At 39.3% G+C, this 16,544-nt stretch overlaps 1 protein-coding gene across 2 annotated transcripts in view; it reads left to right on the top strand.

Annotated features, from left to right (window-relative positions):
• The first annotated feature begins 266 nt into the window (after positions 1-266).
• The window catches only part of LOC124880987 (inactive ubiquitin carboxyl-terminal hydrolase 53), a 54,859-nt gene continuing 38,581 nt past the window's right edge, over positions 267-16,544 (top strand). Inside the window, exon 1 of one of the 2 annotated variants that reach the window (XM_047386459.1) lies at positions 267-655. The gene's annotated coding sequence lies outside the window, so the exon portion shown is untranslated. The remainder of the gene's footprint in view (positions 656-16,544) is intronic. The other variant, XM_047386457.1, reaches the window with a different exon arrangement.

A 16,544-nucleotide genomic window follows, 5' to 3' on the forward strand; every position in this document is an offset into this window, starting at 1 on the left:
GAAAAAGTTTAAAACAATATTTACAGGGCACTGTAGACTTGCAAAGGTTTACCAACAATGGGCGCCAATGAAGGAGCTCGAAGGGCACAGATCAGTACACTCCGCAGTAAGAGGGATGCAAACTGCAGAACCTGGCGTTATAAAGCAACATTAACAACCCTGCCAGTGCCCTGGCAGGATACTGTATGAGTGTGTGAGTCCCATCCTCCAGTAGCCGTGGCGTGGCAGCGGTGTGCAGCAGCAGAATGGCAGACTGCAGAACGAACTGTGCTGTTGAGGAGGCGGGGTTTGACATCTCAGCTCTGAAAACATCTCTAATCCAGTATTTCAGGTGCCGAAGTCGCCGGAGCCACCAGCCAGTTCTCAACTCCACCACCGCTCGCAGCTGCCGCTTCTGCTGAACACCGGGAGCAATATTGCAGCTCCATTGAGTAAGACGTGTCAGGAGTGGAAGTCACATGAGAGTTTCAGCGCTGTAAAACAACACTTCTTAGTTATTTATTTATTTATTTTCTCCCGGACTGGTGGAATACTTTTCCAGCGACGTTCTCTCTCTCTCTCTGCGCCTTTATTCAGGGAGTCCTTCGGCTTATCAGCTTTTTAACACTTTGACGGATATTGTCGCTCCTTATTTGGACGAAATAATCTCTTAGAGGTGAGTGTGTTTTGTTTTTAAGACTCTTGCAGTTGCTGAAACTTTCCTGGCTGATGTTTTGTAGCTACGTGGGGCGGAAATGTAATGGAGGCTGTACCTGGAACTCAGGTGAAAACAGGTAGGCCTTGGCAGGTTAGCCACGTTTAGCGTACCACTTCTCACGTTTCAGCAAATCGAGTGGAAATGTTTACAAAAATACCCAAAACGTTGTTGTCATTTTGACAGTATGTTTTGTCCGAGTTTATCTCGCGTGCACTTCTAAAAGTCGCTATTTTCACGCGCTTGTAACGTTTAATTGTGTTTTTACTCTAAATATTGACAAAGTTCGTGTGTAGTGGAAAGCAGGGGGGTAATGTTAACCCAGAGGCATGTTTTATTGTAACGTTTAGGTATGTAGATGCAGGTCATGCACCTTATCAGCTCATAATAAAGGTTGAGGTCACGAGTTTCGTATTTGACCCATATTCCTAAAAAAAAAAAAAAAGGCGATCTGACTAAACACGTATAATGTGTCGAATACATTATTATGTGTTTTAGGTAAAAACAGCTACTAACGCGCTGCAAATGTTTAAGTATGTTTTTTTTTACACTCAATGTTCTGATGCCTACGCACGTTACTTGCGCATCACAATATTTAGCGTTAACATACCAGGACATTTAGCTATATTAAGATACGTACCTACGTAAAGTCATCCGTTCATATTTAGCCCCTTATTCTTTACAAAAACTGTCTTACTAAACAAATTGTTGTGCGTTTTTAACACGAGGTTAGTGAAAAACAATCTACAAGCAATGCTAAGGTTGAAGGACGATATAAAAGCATCTGTGCGCAAGGAACTTGCACGTCTCAATATTATTATAGCGCTAACAGCACTAACATGTCAACGCTCGGGTATTTAATGATTAATGCGTATTTTGGGCCCTATTCCTCGCAAAATGTCTCACTAAAAAGTTGTAATATGTTTGTTAACACGTTATTATGCACTTCAGTTCAAAATGTCTACTGTTCAGTGCCTTTTTATAGCGTTTAAAACCAGAATAAATAGAATAAAGTGAATTGAGAGCAGACTCTCAACTTTTATTATGTTTTGGGTGATACATTTTATCTCTTGACGATCTCATTTAGAACTCAAAGTGGACACTTATCTCACATCCACCACGTAAAGTGGGTTAGTTCACTCTCATTATGAAGAGTCCAGAGCAGCTGTCTATTTAAACAAAGCAGTCATGATGAAACCATATGATCTTTAGCCATGAATACAACCTGGACTCTCATTCTTTGTCCTCAGGTCATTTTTGGAACATTTCCAATAAGATTTAGGACAGTGAAAAAACACAGTGGCATGCTGACAAACCAGTTTTGGCTCTTTAAGCCCTCTGTTACATCTTTGTTTAAATGTTGAGCAACTATACCTGGAAGAAGCACACACTTAACAGGTACAGGTCCCTACTCATGGAGTAACACATCCAGCTCAGGTGTTTGCTCTGTGACGGATTATTCTGACATGTATTGGCATAAATACCATCATATTCTGTCAGAGTGTTAGGTGACAGGAAAGCATGGCAGGTATAGGTTTCTGAATGCTAAGTACGTATCATGGACTTATGTTATCAAAATAAATAAATGTAGCAGTTTCAAAAAAGGTTAATACATATCCATTTAAAAAAAAAATATTTGACTTCCTAATATTGATTATTATTTTTATTGTTATTATAATTTTAGCTGTAATGTCAAAATATAGTTTCATGATATATGCTCATACAAAAAAGTAGAGTGAGTGAATATTTTACAGATTCATTTTGAAATCCTCATAATCTTGTGTTTAATGTTGACCGACTCAACATTTGACAACAGATTCAAAACATGTAAACAGTAATGGACACTCTATTGACTTGTAAATGGCTACATTTATTTATGAAGTAAAATATAAAATGAAGTAAAGTTGTAGTTCTGAAATAAACACACTTGTTAGAAAAACCTTTGTTGCCCTGCTGAGTTTTGTAAAGTAATGTTTAGAGTCTGTCCAATAATACACTGTTAGCTACACATATTTGCACCACCCCTTAAAGCTGCATAAAATGCCTAAAAATAATTTAATCTTTTATTGCAGTAGCTTAATCTCTCACTACTTGACTACATTTGTTTATGTGAGAAAACATCTCCATGCTAAGAATTTTTTTTGAAAGCACTGGTGTCCCTGCTATCAATACTGCAACCCTATTTTACTAAGAATACTGCACTTAGTCTTCTCCTGTAACATTTCACAAGGTCCTGGCATATAGAGAGAAGAATCTCTTAACCATTCCTCTTTGCATAAACTCTCCGGGTCATCCTGGGTCTTTTCTTGTGCTCTCCTCTCTTTAGCTCTCTTCACTGATTTTTCTATAGTATATGAGTCTGATTTTGGCTGATGAACAATTACTGTTTTGATTTTGATCACATGTTTTGGATAATTATTCTGCAAAAGAAGCCAATAAGGACCCAATGTTTATGATACCACACACTCTAAGAAGGTTTTTTGGGCCTTGGAAGAGAAACAGACCCCCAGAACCACAGGTCCTCCACCATACTGACCAGTTGGAATGAGATGCTTTACCAGTTACAGTATTCACCCTTTGATTTTGCAAACATTCCAGGTGGTTCTGGTGAGTAACACTCATGTCTCACAAGTCTAGTTTTGTTCTGGCTCTGGGTTAGTGTTTTTTATGTCTTTAACTGCACGCATTTACATTTGAGATCGTAGGACAGAAAGTTTTTTTTTTTTTTCTTGAATTATTCTCATACCGCCAGTTTGCATGTAAATGGTGTCATAAGATGCCAGTCATTGCTGCAGTTCTCTAACAGTGAGCTATGATACTTGTTTTCACCTCTCTTAAACATCCTGCTCACTGTGCACGAGTCCTTTTTCACCTTAGTGGCCATTCATCAGAAAATATTGGACATCATGACAGGTAACTGTTTTTACCCTAAGGCACAGGCGTCAGGTGTTCTCCATCTTTTAAATGTGTCTTTGATTCAGGTGTGTTGGACCTGGGACACATCCAAGGACTGGAGTTTGACACCCCTGCCCTAGGGTAACAGATTTCAGGGATTACTAATTAAAAGTTCCTAGAATGCTAATCAATTGAAAAAGGTAAAAAAAAAGGAACAACAAAAAAAAAAAAACAGTTTGTCTTCTCTTCTAGCTTGCAACTGTGCTTAGGATGACAGACTATTTATAATTCAACAACTTAGAAAAGTAGTTTGTGTCAGCTCACTGAGAGGTGACTGACACCTCTCAGCAACAGTTTTAGAAGGTAGCTAGGGTTTAGTGGTCTGTAAAGTTGAAGGATTTGGAAGGTCCTCCTACATCATATTTTTTAGCAACAGGCGGACCTCATGGAAGTAATTCTACAGCAGACAGGATGTTGTGCTACAGTTAAACCTTTTACTCAAGAACGGGTTCCTGGAACTGGAAGAACTGCTTTTGTTCTGGCTTTTCCTCTGTGGGGTGTGTGAAATAATGGTTGACTCAGCGTGGTTCGAGTGGCCAGTTTGATGCTACAAGGCCGACAATAGTGACCGTATGCTGGCGAGCAGTTAGCCTTTTGAGCACGAAGCCGACACAGGAAAGGATGACTGCTTTGTTGTACTTGAATACTCTCTGAAGAGAATTAGAGATGTTTCACTGGTTCCTTTTTTTTTTGTTGTTTTTATTTCCTTTGTAGATGCAGAGTCAGGTTTTATTGTTGATTTTTTTTTTTTTAACAGAGCCACTCTGAAATTTATGGAAAGCTTGATCGTAAATACAATAAATTAGGATACTGTGTTGAGTGAGTGGTAGTAATGGGAGTAACATGACTTTGTTATTCTGTTTGAACAAATGATTCAGACCTCTGAGAAGTTTGCCTACCCCTGAAATGAGAAGCATGTGTTACAGGTTGTTAGGGCTTACTAAATACACAGAAAGTGTTGTAATTTGTCACATTTCCAAGTAGAAGGAATGTGAATTCAGGGAAAACTGTATGCACTGAATGTCCAAGTAGGAATATTGTGGATTTGGAGAGCACTTTTTATTAGAAAACAAGCAAAACCTGTTTTGCTTTTTTCTTAAAACAAAAACTCCTAATTACTACCTGGTAAACAAATAGTTTTTATAAATTGTTCCAGATTAAGTTTAATGATCCATTTCCCTTTTGTCTAAAGTTTCTAGTTTAGTAGACGCAGTCAGTGGAAGAAACTGACATATAAACATCATAAAGTTGCTTTTAATTATAAAAGTAAAAGGCTGTACATTTGCCTTGAAAAAAACACTCGTAGGATTTGTTTAAATTGTTGCCCTCCTCTATGAGGATATAATCGGTAAAGGTGAACAGTTGCAGTTAAGCCCTTTTACGTTCACCATGTGCTTCTTCTCTCATTGACATGTTTGTGTTCTCACTTCATAATGGCATCGAATAAGTGTGATTCAGTTAACTGCAGATTGACTCATCAGCAGCTCTTGGCATTACCATATAAGGGAGATCAGTTGAATCCTCCCTAATGAGGCAATCCATCAACGGATCTCTGATGGATTAATCATAGCACCCGACCCCACCTGCACTTTCCTTCCAGATTTCTCCATATTTTACAGACTCCTCGGTCTTGGTGATGCTGCTGATACTCCTCTCACTCTGGTTGGGTGCTTTAAAGTGTCAGCCTTAGCTGTTTTCCTTATGACAAGTGGAGCGGGGTAAAAATGAGCTGTCCCTGGGTTTGACAAGTCTGAGAAAGCCTTTGTTTACTGAAGGAAGCCTGGGCTTCCTGCAGGGCTGCTCACAAGAAGAACGTTTTTTTTTTAGGGCTTGCTCAAAGAGAATTCTCACATTTCAGATCAGGTTGACATGAAGTGGCAAGAAAGTGGTTTTTCTTTAGGGTTACGTATTAAATTATAATATCAAACAGTGTTTTATGCAGTGGCCCTATTTATGTGGAACAAAGAGCTTACCATAACTATGTCGCAGTAAAACTACTTGGTAACAAATCAATATCTTTTTTAAATTATTATAGAAATAATTGATTGTTTTTCAGTATTTGCAGTATTTGTCTCTAATTTACATTTTTCTTTATTTTAGCTGATGTAGTTTTTCCCCTTTTAAAGTCCTTTTTAGGTAACTTTGGCCAGTTGAAGAAATAACTGCTACATATGTTTAATCTATTATCACTTTTCAAATAAGGAGGAAAAATAGAAATATGTGTTTGTATGTATATCCTTTCTGAGGGAAAAAAGTCTTTATTCTTATTTTAATTTAATTTATAGTAACCTGTGCTTGAATGTATTTTAGTTTAGCACATGGCATTAATAATGTGTTAAAACAATAAAAAAATCCAGATCAGATCATATCACGCATTTTGTCAAATATTTTGCTGTATTGAAATTAAAATAGAATACCATGTAAAAATTATTTTCAACTTATTTACAACCATAAACTTTGGTTTTAATTGGGATTTTAGAAAGACCAACACAGAGTAGTGAATAATTGTGTAAGGGAGGGAAATTAGTTCTGCTAGAGGATGAGCCTCTGGCACAGTGCTTTGCAGCCTCTTGACAGGTAATCTCCAGGATTGCTCTGTGTTTACTTCCATCTATTTTCTCATGAATTCTGACCAAACGTACCTGTCACTGTTCAATAAAAGCCCACATCATGATGCTGTCCCCACCATGCAATTTAACAGTATGTTTAGGTTGATGTAAGCTGCTAGTTTACTAAAATACATAGTGTTTTGCAATTAGGCCAAGAGGCAAAAAATGTTGTCTCATCTGATGAAAGCATTTTCTTGCACGTTTGCAGTGTCCCCGCCATAAAAGGCCAGATTTGTGGAGTGCACCACTAATAGTTGTGCTTTAAACAGATTCCCTTAGCTGAGCTGTGGATCTCTGCAGCTCCTCCACAGTTACCATAAGACCTTTTTGACGCTTCTCTTATTGATGCTGTCTGTCAGTTTTGGTGGATGGCCATGTTTTGGTAGGTTTGCAGTGCTATACTGTTCCCATTTTTGGTTGATGATTTAAACAGAGCTGTGTGAGATATTCAAACTTGGCCATATTGGTGTTATAACCTATAATCCTGATTTAAACCTCTCCACCACTTTCTCCCTGACCTCTTTGCTGTGTTCCTTGGTCTTAATAATGAAAATGTTGCTACACTAATGTTCTCTAACAAACTTCTGCTGCCTTCACAGAACAGATGGTTTTATACTGAGATCAAAGTACACTGGTGGACTCTGTTTTGTATTTAGGTGACTTGTGAAGAGAGGATATTATGTAGAGGTATTCATGTAAAATGGATCAAATTCAAATGCACGCCACATTTTAAAATTTTTATTTGCAAAAACATTTAAAAAAACTATGTACACTTCACCCTTATGAAGTGTTGGTCAATCACATAAAATCCAAACAAAATGTGTTAAAAAAGATATGAACATATTTGCTAGGCACAGTGTAGGAGATTACATTTTTTGCTATTTCTGGGTTCACTTTTGCTGTTTGAGTAGTGTGTTGTCTTTTATTAAGAAATGTATATTTTTCATATTTCCCTCATCACATATCAGACATACTTCTGCTTCCATTGTCTTGCTGCTGTACGCAGCTGAACTGGATTGAGTGCTTAGAACGCTAGGAACTGAAATACAGAGAAAACCATGTTTCATCATGTAGAATCAGCAGAAATGGATTCAACACAATCTGAGCTTAAATAAGTTGCTATGCAAGTCAAATGCATAAAAACAAACAAATTGGTGTTATGTGAGGTAAGGCTCATTATAGTTACATCTGGAAATAAGTCGGGGGTTTTAGGGGAAAAACATAATATGTACGAATTTCTGAGGATCGCTTCGTTGAACTGCAAATCAGTCCCAGGAAAAGCATTTCATTTTCACGCCTTGGACTTGAAACGGAAGGGTGTTAACGGCCGGTTTGGCTTCCATTGGGCAATGACGTAAACCTGGCGTCTGAATAATGTCGTCACCAGTCATTATTATTTCATCTGTAATTCTCCATACACATGCAGCAACTTGTTGAATCTTGGGCTTCAACACGGTCAGTTCATGCTAATAAAACTGCATGCGCATCATGTTTGTCATGGAATGTAAAAAAAAATGTAATGGCATTGCTTAATATCCATATCTTCCAAAAAGTAGACTTTGATCCTTCAAATGAATGAAAACATTTATTGCCATGAGGTCAGCAAGTGTCAGTTCTGCTGAGACAAAGAGGCTGATATAAATAATGTAACTGAGGCTGGCAGGTTTTCAAATGGCCCACTGTAATGCAATAACAGTTCCAGACTCATAAAAAGCAGAGTCATATATACTCTGGCCGTTGTCAGCATTATCACAACACAAAACATGTGCTGGAATCACTCCCCGGGTCATCAGTTTGACGTTGAGTTATGTTGGCACAGTAATGTCTAATGTTGTTTTCTTCTTCGTCCCTGGTAAACAAGTCCAGCTTAAATTCCACAAAGTAAATTGAATGTTTGTGTAATATTTGTTATTTATCCACAGTATAACGTAGAGTGATTGCAACATGAAAGTTGTACCATACTAATACCAGCAGCTAAAAACATTGACATCACTGCTGTACTGTACGGGTAGTTTGTACACATGTTCTTCCTTCCACTGAAACCATTTCAAAACAGCTTCCCTTAAGCAACCTGGAGCTTTAGGGATTGTTCTGGAATGCTGTTGCTCTGGAGCGCCAGCTGTACTATGGCTCAGATGCCGAGACTGTAGCCTTTTAGTTTGGTTAAAACGCCTGTTTAAATGCTAATTATGCCGTGTAAAACTAAACTTCGGGTTGTGACATTAACTGCTGGATATAAACACTATACTGTGGCATCCCATTGTTTCATTTAGGATTTCAAAAAATCCACCATGACAGGATTGTTCAGCAGATTTGGACAGAAACATTTGAAATAATAGCAGCTCAGTAAAACCTTTTTGTTGATAGAGACTTGTTTATTTTCACTTAGAAACTATATAATTAATTCGAGTGTAAAGAAAAGAGAAATAAATTATTTTGGCTGCTGGTCATCCCTTCAACATTTTATACTTTTGCTGTTTTGGTAATTTCTTACCTGACGTTCTTGGGTATGAAACTGAGCTTCTTCCCCCCTCGCGCGGAGCTATCGGGGAAGAAACGAGGAGGCGGAATCTGCTTTTATTTAAATGAAGGTTGGTGCAGACACATAAAAGTGCTGGGGAAAACATGTAGTCCTGATCTGGAGTCATTTGCCATAAACTGTAAACCGTTTTATTCACCGAGAGAGTTTTCCTCGTTCATAATAATTGGCTCATGGCTGCACTTCTGCCGCTGAAAAACATCTCGCTGAGCTGATTACAGACGTGGAGAAAAAACACACGGACTCTTTCATCATAATACTGGGAGATTTTAACAGCGCAAACTTCTCCCATGAACTCCCCAAATACAGACAGCATATTAAGCGTCCCACCAGAGACAAAAACACACTGGACCATTGTTACACAGCTTTAAAGGACTCATATCATGCTGTTACCAGGGCTGCTCTGTGTTTTTCGGATAATTCTCTTGTCCACCTCATCCCAACCTACAGACAGAGACTAAGAGCCTCCAAACCCAAGGTTCACACTGTTAAGAAGTGGACTGAGGAATCAAAGCAGACACTACAGGCCTGCTTTGAATGCACAGACTGGACTGTTTTTGAAACTTCAGCCACTGACTTAAACCAACTAACTGATGTGGTGACATCATACATCAGTTTCTGGGAGGACATGTGTGTGCAGACCAAGACGTTCTGCACCTTTGGGAATAACAAACCATGGTTTACTCCACACCTGAATGGCTTCTACTGCAGACATGACATGACAGGAAGCCGTTCACACCCCAAACCATCTCCTCCACATCCTATTCAGGAACAAATTCTTCCCATAAAGCAACCAAAACCCTACCTTCAGATCCTCTGCCTGCACTAAAGATCTCTGAGGAAGATGTAAATAGGCTCTTTCAGCGCATGAAAACAAAGAAAGCTGGAGGACCTGATAATGTCTCCCCATCATGCCTGAAAGCCTGTGCAAATCAACTTGCCCCGATCTTCACCCGGATCTTCAACAAGTCACTGGAGACGTGTGAGGTCCCCTCGTGCTTCAAATGATCCACCATCATCTCAGTGCCCAAGAAACCCACCGTCCTAGGATTAAATGACTACAGGCCTGTAGCCCTGACGTCTGTGGTCATGAAATCCTTTGAGCGACTGGTGTTGAAGCACCTGAAAGACATCACAGGCCCCCTGCTGGACCCCTGCAGTTTGCATGCTGCATGCTGAGCAAACAGGTCGGCAGATGATACTGTCAACTTAGGTCTACACTTCATCCTGCAACACCTTGACCGTCCAGGGACATACGCCAAGATTCTGTTTGTAGACTTCAGCTCGGCCTTCAACACGATCATACCAGACATCCTCCACCAGAAGCTCACCCAGCTCAAAGTCTCAGCCTCCACCTGTCAGTGGCTCAACTGCTTCCTGACGGACCGACAGCAGCAGGTGAGACTGGGTTAGCATCTTCTCCCTCACCAGATCAATAAGTACTGGTGTCCCCCAGTGGTGTGTTCTATCCCCACTCTTCTTCTCCCTGTACACAAATGACCATCTGTGAAACTCCTGAAGTTTGCAGTCGACACCAATGTCATTGGACTGATCCAGGACGGTGATGATTCTGCATACAGACAGGAGATGGATCGACTGGTACACTGGTGTTGTCAGAACTACCTTGAACTCAACCCGCTCAAGACTGTGGAAATGGTGGTGGACATTCGGAGAACACCAACCCCATACACCCCCCTCACCATCCTCAACAACACTGTGTCAGCTGTGGACCACTTCAGGTTCCTAAGAACCACCATCTCTGAGGACCTGAGATGGTCTTCACACATAGACACTGTTCGGAAGAAGGCCCAGCAGAGACAGTACTTCCTGAGGCAACTCAATAAGTACAACCTTCCACAGGAGCTGCTGGTCATCTTCTACACTGCCATCATTCAGTCTGTACTGTCTTCATCCATCTCAGTGTGGTTTGGCTCATCCACAAAACAGGACAGGTCCAGACTGCAACGAATAATCAGGTCTGCAGAGAGAATAATCAGGGCTGACCTTCCCTCCATTCAGGACTTATACAGGTCTAGGGTCAGGAAAAGAGCTGCTAAAATCTCTGCAGAGCCCACACACCCTGCACATAAACTATTTAGAGTTTCACCTTCAGGCCGCCGCTACAGAGCACTGTTCACTAAAACCAGCTGCCACAGAGACAGTTTCTTCCCCCAGGCTGTTTCTCTGATGAACATTTAATAGAGTACCAAACAACTGCACACTGAAGTTGCAAATGCACCTTTGTATATGTGTATATTTGTATAAATGTATTTGAGGACATAAAGATATATGCATAAATATATCTTATAACACATTAAAAAAAAATATAAAACCCAGAGAACAAATTCCTTGTTTGTATGTACAAACTTGGCAATAAAGCTGATTCTGAACTAGTAGCAGGATATTTGTAGGTGCCAAGAATAAGTTCACACCTACCTTGTTGGGTGTTTCATATGTACCCTCTGTTTATTCGTAACAGACTTGGGGGGCATTTCATAAATACCTTGCATCAGTTCATTCTAACTCTGGGAAATTAGGTATGTACCTCTGCATCAATGTGCCTCCCACCTTGGAGCGGGCTCGTACATACATTGTGTCAAATCTACTTGGGGGATCAAAACCAGTGATCGTCAGAAAATAATATACAGGTCTTTCTCAAAATATTAGCATATTGTGATAAAGTTCATTATTTTCCATAATGTCATGATGAAAATTTTACATTCATATATTTTAGATTCATTGCACACTAACTGAAATATTTCAGGTCTTTTATTGTCTTAATACGGATGATTTTGGCATACAGCTCATGAAAACCCAAAATTCCTATCTCACAAAATTAGCATATTTCATCCGACCAATAAAAGAAAAGTGTTTTTAATACAAAAAACGTCAACCTTCAAATAATCATGTACAGTTATGCACTCAATACTTGGTCGGGAATCCTTTTGCAGAAATTACTGCTTCTATGCGGCGTGGCATGGAGGCAATCAGCCTGTGGCACTGCTGAGGTCTTATGGAGGCCCAGGATGCTTCGATAGCGGCCTTTAGCTCACCCAGAGTGTTGGGTCTTGAGTCTCTCAACGTTCTCTTCACAATATCCCACAGATTCTCTATGGGGTTCAGGTCAGGAGAGTTGGCAGGCCAATTGAGCACAGTGATACCATGGTCAGTAAACCATTTACCAGTGGTTTTGGCACTGTGAGCAGGTGCCAGGTCGTGTTGAAAAATGAAATCTTCAAAAAGCTTTTCAGCAGATGGAAGCATGAAGTGCTCCAAAATCTCCTGATAGCTAGCTGCATTGACCCTGCCCTTGATAAAACACAGTGGACCAACACCAGCAGCTGACACGGCACCCCAGACCATCACTGACTGTGGGTACTTGACACTGGACTTCTGGCATTTTGGCATTTCCTTCTCCCCAGTCTTCCTCCAGACTCTGGCACCTTGATTTCCAAATGACATGCAGAATTTGCTTTCATCCGAAAAAAGTACTTTGGACCACTGAGCAACAGTCCAGTGCTGCTTCTCTGTAGCCCAGGTCTGGGGAATGCGGCACCTGTAGCCCATTTACTGCACACACCTGTGCACGGTGGCTCTGGATGTTTCTACTCCAGACTCAGTCCACTGCTTCCACAGGTCCCCCAAGGTCTGGAATCGGCCCTTCTCCAAAATCTTCCTCAGGGTCCGGTCACCTCTTCTCGTTGTGCAGCGTTTTCTGCCACACTTTTTCCTTCCCACAGACTTCCCACTGAGGTGCCTTGATACAGCACTCTGGGAACAGCCTATTTGTTCAGAAATGTCTTTCTGTGTCTTACCCTCTTGCTTGAGGGTGTCAATAGTGGCCTTCTGGACAGCAGTCAGGTCGGCAGTCTTACCCATGATTGGGGTTTTGAGTGATGAACCAGGCTGGGGGTTTTAAAGGCCCCAGGAATCTTTTGCAGGTGTTTAGAGTTAACTTGTTGATTCAGATGATTAGGTTCATTGCTCATTTAGAGACCCTTTTAATGATATGCTAATTTTGTGAGATAGGAATTTTGGGTTTTCATGAGCTGTATGCCAAAATCATCCGTATTAAGACAATAAAAGACCTGAAATATTTCAGTTAGTGTGCAATGAATCTAAAATACATGAATGTTAAATTTTTATCATGACATTATGGAATTTAATTAACTTTATCACAATATGCTAATATTTTGAGAAGGACCTGTATGTGAGAAATTAGCATTTGCATGAATAGCTTTGTTCATAATTTAAGAAAATATATGACTACCAAGACAGATTAACTGATGATCAATGATTAGGTACATAGGTACAAAGTGGTTTGTTTTCGGGTATGAAATGGAGGTAGGTTGGGATTAAAAGGCAATGAGTAGGTATGAAATGGGGAAATTAATTTACAATAGAGCAAACTGATCCAGAGCATATTATTTATCATTTTCACTCCTTGTACATTTTTGATATCGTAACTACATCTTTCATATAACTGTTTTCCATAAAGCTTTGAGATTTGCTTCGATTCCATTTAGAATAAAACAATCTTAAAAATCACAAAAACCTATGAAAAATGACAAGTTGTGATTCCATGAATCTCTTGGGGCATTCCCTAATGTAATAACTCGCTTGCTCAGCAGAAACATGTTCATCCATCACACTTCTCAGGCGCAGTCTCTTGGTTGAGCCTCTCAGTCTAAGGTGCACAACATACAGTGGCGTGTCTTGGAATTTTTTCTCGCTCTCTTTCACTTCTCTTATGTCGTCACGTACCATTTCTGACATACAAACTGGTATATTTAGCATTTCCTGTTGCTCTCATTTAAATTGTTTTTTTCGGAAATCAGCGGATTATGCTTTGAAATCAGTTTCATTATCTCTAAAAAGTTCCCTTTTTATTGTGCGATGTATCTGCCTCAAGGTAGCCCCTTTGAGGGAGATTTTGCACAGCTGTAAGGAGCAGCACTTCAGCAACAGTTTTTTTAATGTAGATGCAATTTTCATCAACTCTTTTCCAGTTTGAGTACCCTTCATGTGATGTGAAAGGACTCTTAGAAGCATTTGGAAGGGAAAAGTGTCTACATGCACTTGTCACCCAACACTGTTTGGGGAAAATACCTTCAAGTGTGGCTGTCTAGGTCCATCCGCTGGATGCTGATATATATCTAGGACAGATTTAAATGAATGACAATGGACGTCTCTGCTGAGTCTGCTGCCCCCGCGACCCGGTCCTGGATAAGCGGAAGACGACGAACGAACGAACAATGAAAATTCTATTGAATCTAAAACAACAACTGCACAAGTGACCACGACAATAATATAGAATATTTTCTGCAGAATATTAACTCTGGATAATTTAATTTTCACAGGCTTTAACTTAAAAGTAGTATTGGAGTTAATTACTATGTGGATGGCTCCGTGTAGTATTTGATATTGAAGGAGAAGATGTCTCACATGGTACCACATTCTTCTGATTTGCGTGATCATGAATAGGTGAAGTGCCTGAGATGATTTAAGGATATTAAAGTTGATTAAATAAAAAAAAAATATTGATTTCTTTTGCTTTACAATTATGTACAACAATACATACCTTTGCTTGGTGAGCACTAAAGTGACTGGTCTTCATTTTCCTTCACAGTGGCAACCTCCCAGATCCTGAAATGAATAATAAAGATGTCTTACTGCAAGTATATGGCCATAATCATCTTTTATTTCTATTTAAATTAACTAAGACTAAAAAATATTTACTGTACATTCCTGAATATTAGTATTGTTTCCCACTGGTTATAAATCCTTATAGGTTGATCCCCTATGTATATATGTGTACAGTATAAACATCCCTTCCTTAGGTTTTCCTTGCTCATTTTCACATATCTTGATTGGCAGAACTCACTGTAGACAATGGCGACTGCTGCTCAGTCCACCTTTCGCTGACAATGTTATTCTTAATACTGAAGAATTTCTCGATATTTTGAGATCTTTTCATTCTTGCTATTCTATTTCCGTAAGAAAAGTTCTTTACTGACTGGCTCTGATGGGGAAAAAAAAGCACATTTTCTGTCACAAACAACTTCTTAGATATTCAACCTTGACTATTGCCTTGGGATGTCAAAGTCTGGTCCTTAAGGGCCCTTCTTCTGCAGGTTTGACCCCCCAACATTTGGGAAAGCAGGGAAATATCTAAAACCAGGAGGATCAGAGACGGACATCCCTGCGACGTCTATGAACATGGCACAGTCATGTCATAATGATACTTTAATACTTTCTATGATGCTTCTAATATTTTTTTGTAAAGCACTCTGGTTGTCCTGTACATGAAGTGTGCCATATAAATAAATTTGCTTTGCCTATGGTCCACTGCCCAAGCTAGATAAAGGCAATGACAGGAAGACAGCCAACATGACAAGCTGGCACAGCTACAGTAACACTGAATCCACATGGAGCAAATGTTCTGCAGCTCTATACAGCAGCTGACAATGTGAATTTTATATTTCTACTTCAGCTGTTTTATGCTAACTATCCAAATACTTTCTGTAATCTTTCATGGTAACAATTCTTTATTGGTGGGGGGCAAGGGGGGGCCCGTGCCCCCTTGGGCCACTCCGCTGGACACGCCCCTGACAATTCACACGTTCGTTGCAGATTTTTGTTAGAGCTCCTCACTTGATGCTGATTTTGAAGCTTCTTGAAGTACAAGTACTTGTTTTGGAAGTCTTGAAATACGTGTCTCAAAAAAGTGATCAGTTTAATTTACTCTTAAGTGTTCAGATTTTAATAAAAAGATAGAAAATGGGTCAGATGTCTTTCTTTGTAGTCAAGTTCACAAAAGAATGGCAGCAACAAATGAACAAAAGAAATGTGAAAACTCTGGTTACAAATGGGTGATGAATAATATCCGGTTGAGTTTTTCTTTTCTGAATATTAGTTTTCTTTCTATTAATGAATAAATTGCACCAAAAACGGCAACTTAAAAAATGTTTGGTCTATAAACCAACAGTGTGTATTTTGATACTTTTGTGAGTTTAATAAAAATCTGATAAAACAATGCTTTGAAGTATAACTGAGGATATATCGGTACATTTCATTATTTGTTCAATTCACATCCGCTATGTCTATAAGAGTATGGGGTAAGAACGCTGTCAAAGACAATGTGTATGTAAAGATAGAAATGTGTGCATATTAGTCAATAGTTGTGCATAAGTAAAATCCAAAAGAGGTATTGTATATTTTCTCTATAAGAATACAAAATAAAATGTTACATCTTCAAGAAATTACAAACACAAAGTTCAAGTTTACAGTTGTGGTTTATTCTTTATGAGTAGAATATGCTATAACAGTTTGTGAATACGATTTATTTTCTATGAGAATACAAATTTACATAAGCAACTTGGCATCACGTGATTTCATGCTGGTTAGTGGAGCGCAGAATTAGTCAATTCACGTTGCGCATGCGCTGTCACACTCCTCACCGCCAGTAAACGTAGTGCTGGGATTGGATGACATAAAAAAAGGTAATGGAAGATAATTCAGTCTAAAAGGAATATTAGGAACAGAGGGGAGATAGGGGAGAAATCAAGAGTATTATAAATAAAGCATTGTTCTTATTTTTATGTAATACAAAACTAAAACAGAATATAGTGGGTGGAGTTATACAATGATGTACATTACGTGGCGGTATGCACTTCTGAATTTGTTTGTACCGCCAGCAGAAGAAGAAGCAGCAGCACTAGCACCTAGATGATGGACCAAGAGCATA

This window comes from Girardinichthys multiradiatus, chromosome 14 (assembly GCF_021462225.1).
Source record: "Girardinichthys multiradiatus isolate DD_20200921_A chromosome 14, DD_fGirMul_XY1, whole genome shotgun sequence".
Lineage (NCBI taxonomy): Eukaryota > Metazoa > Chordata > Actinopteri > Cyprinodontiformes > Goodeidae > Girardinichthys > Girardinichthys multiradiatus.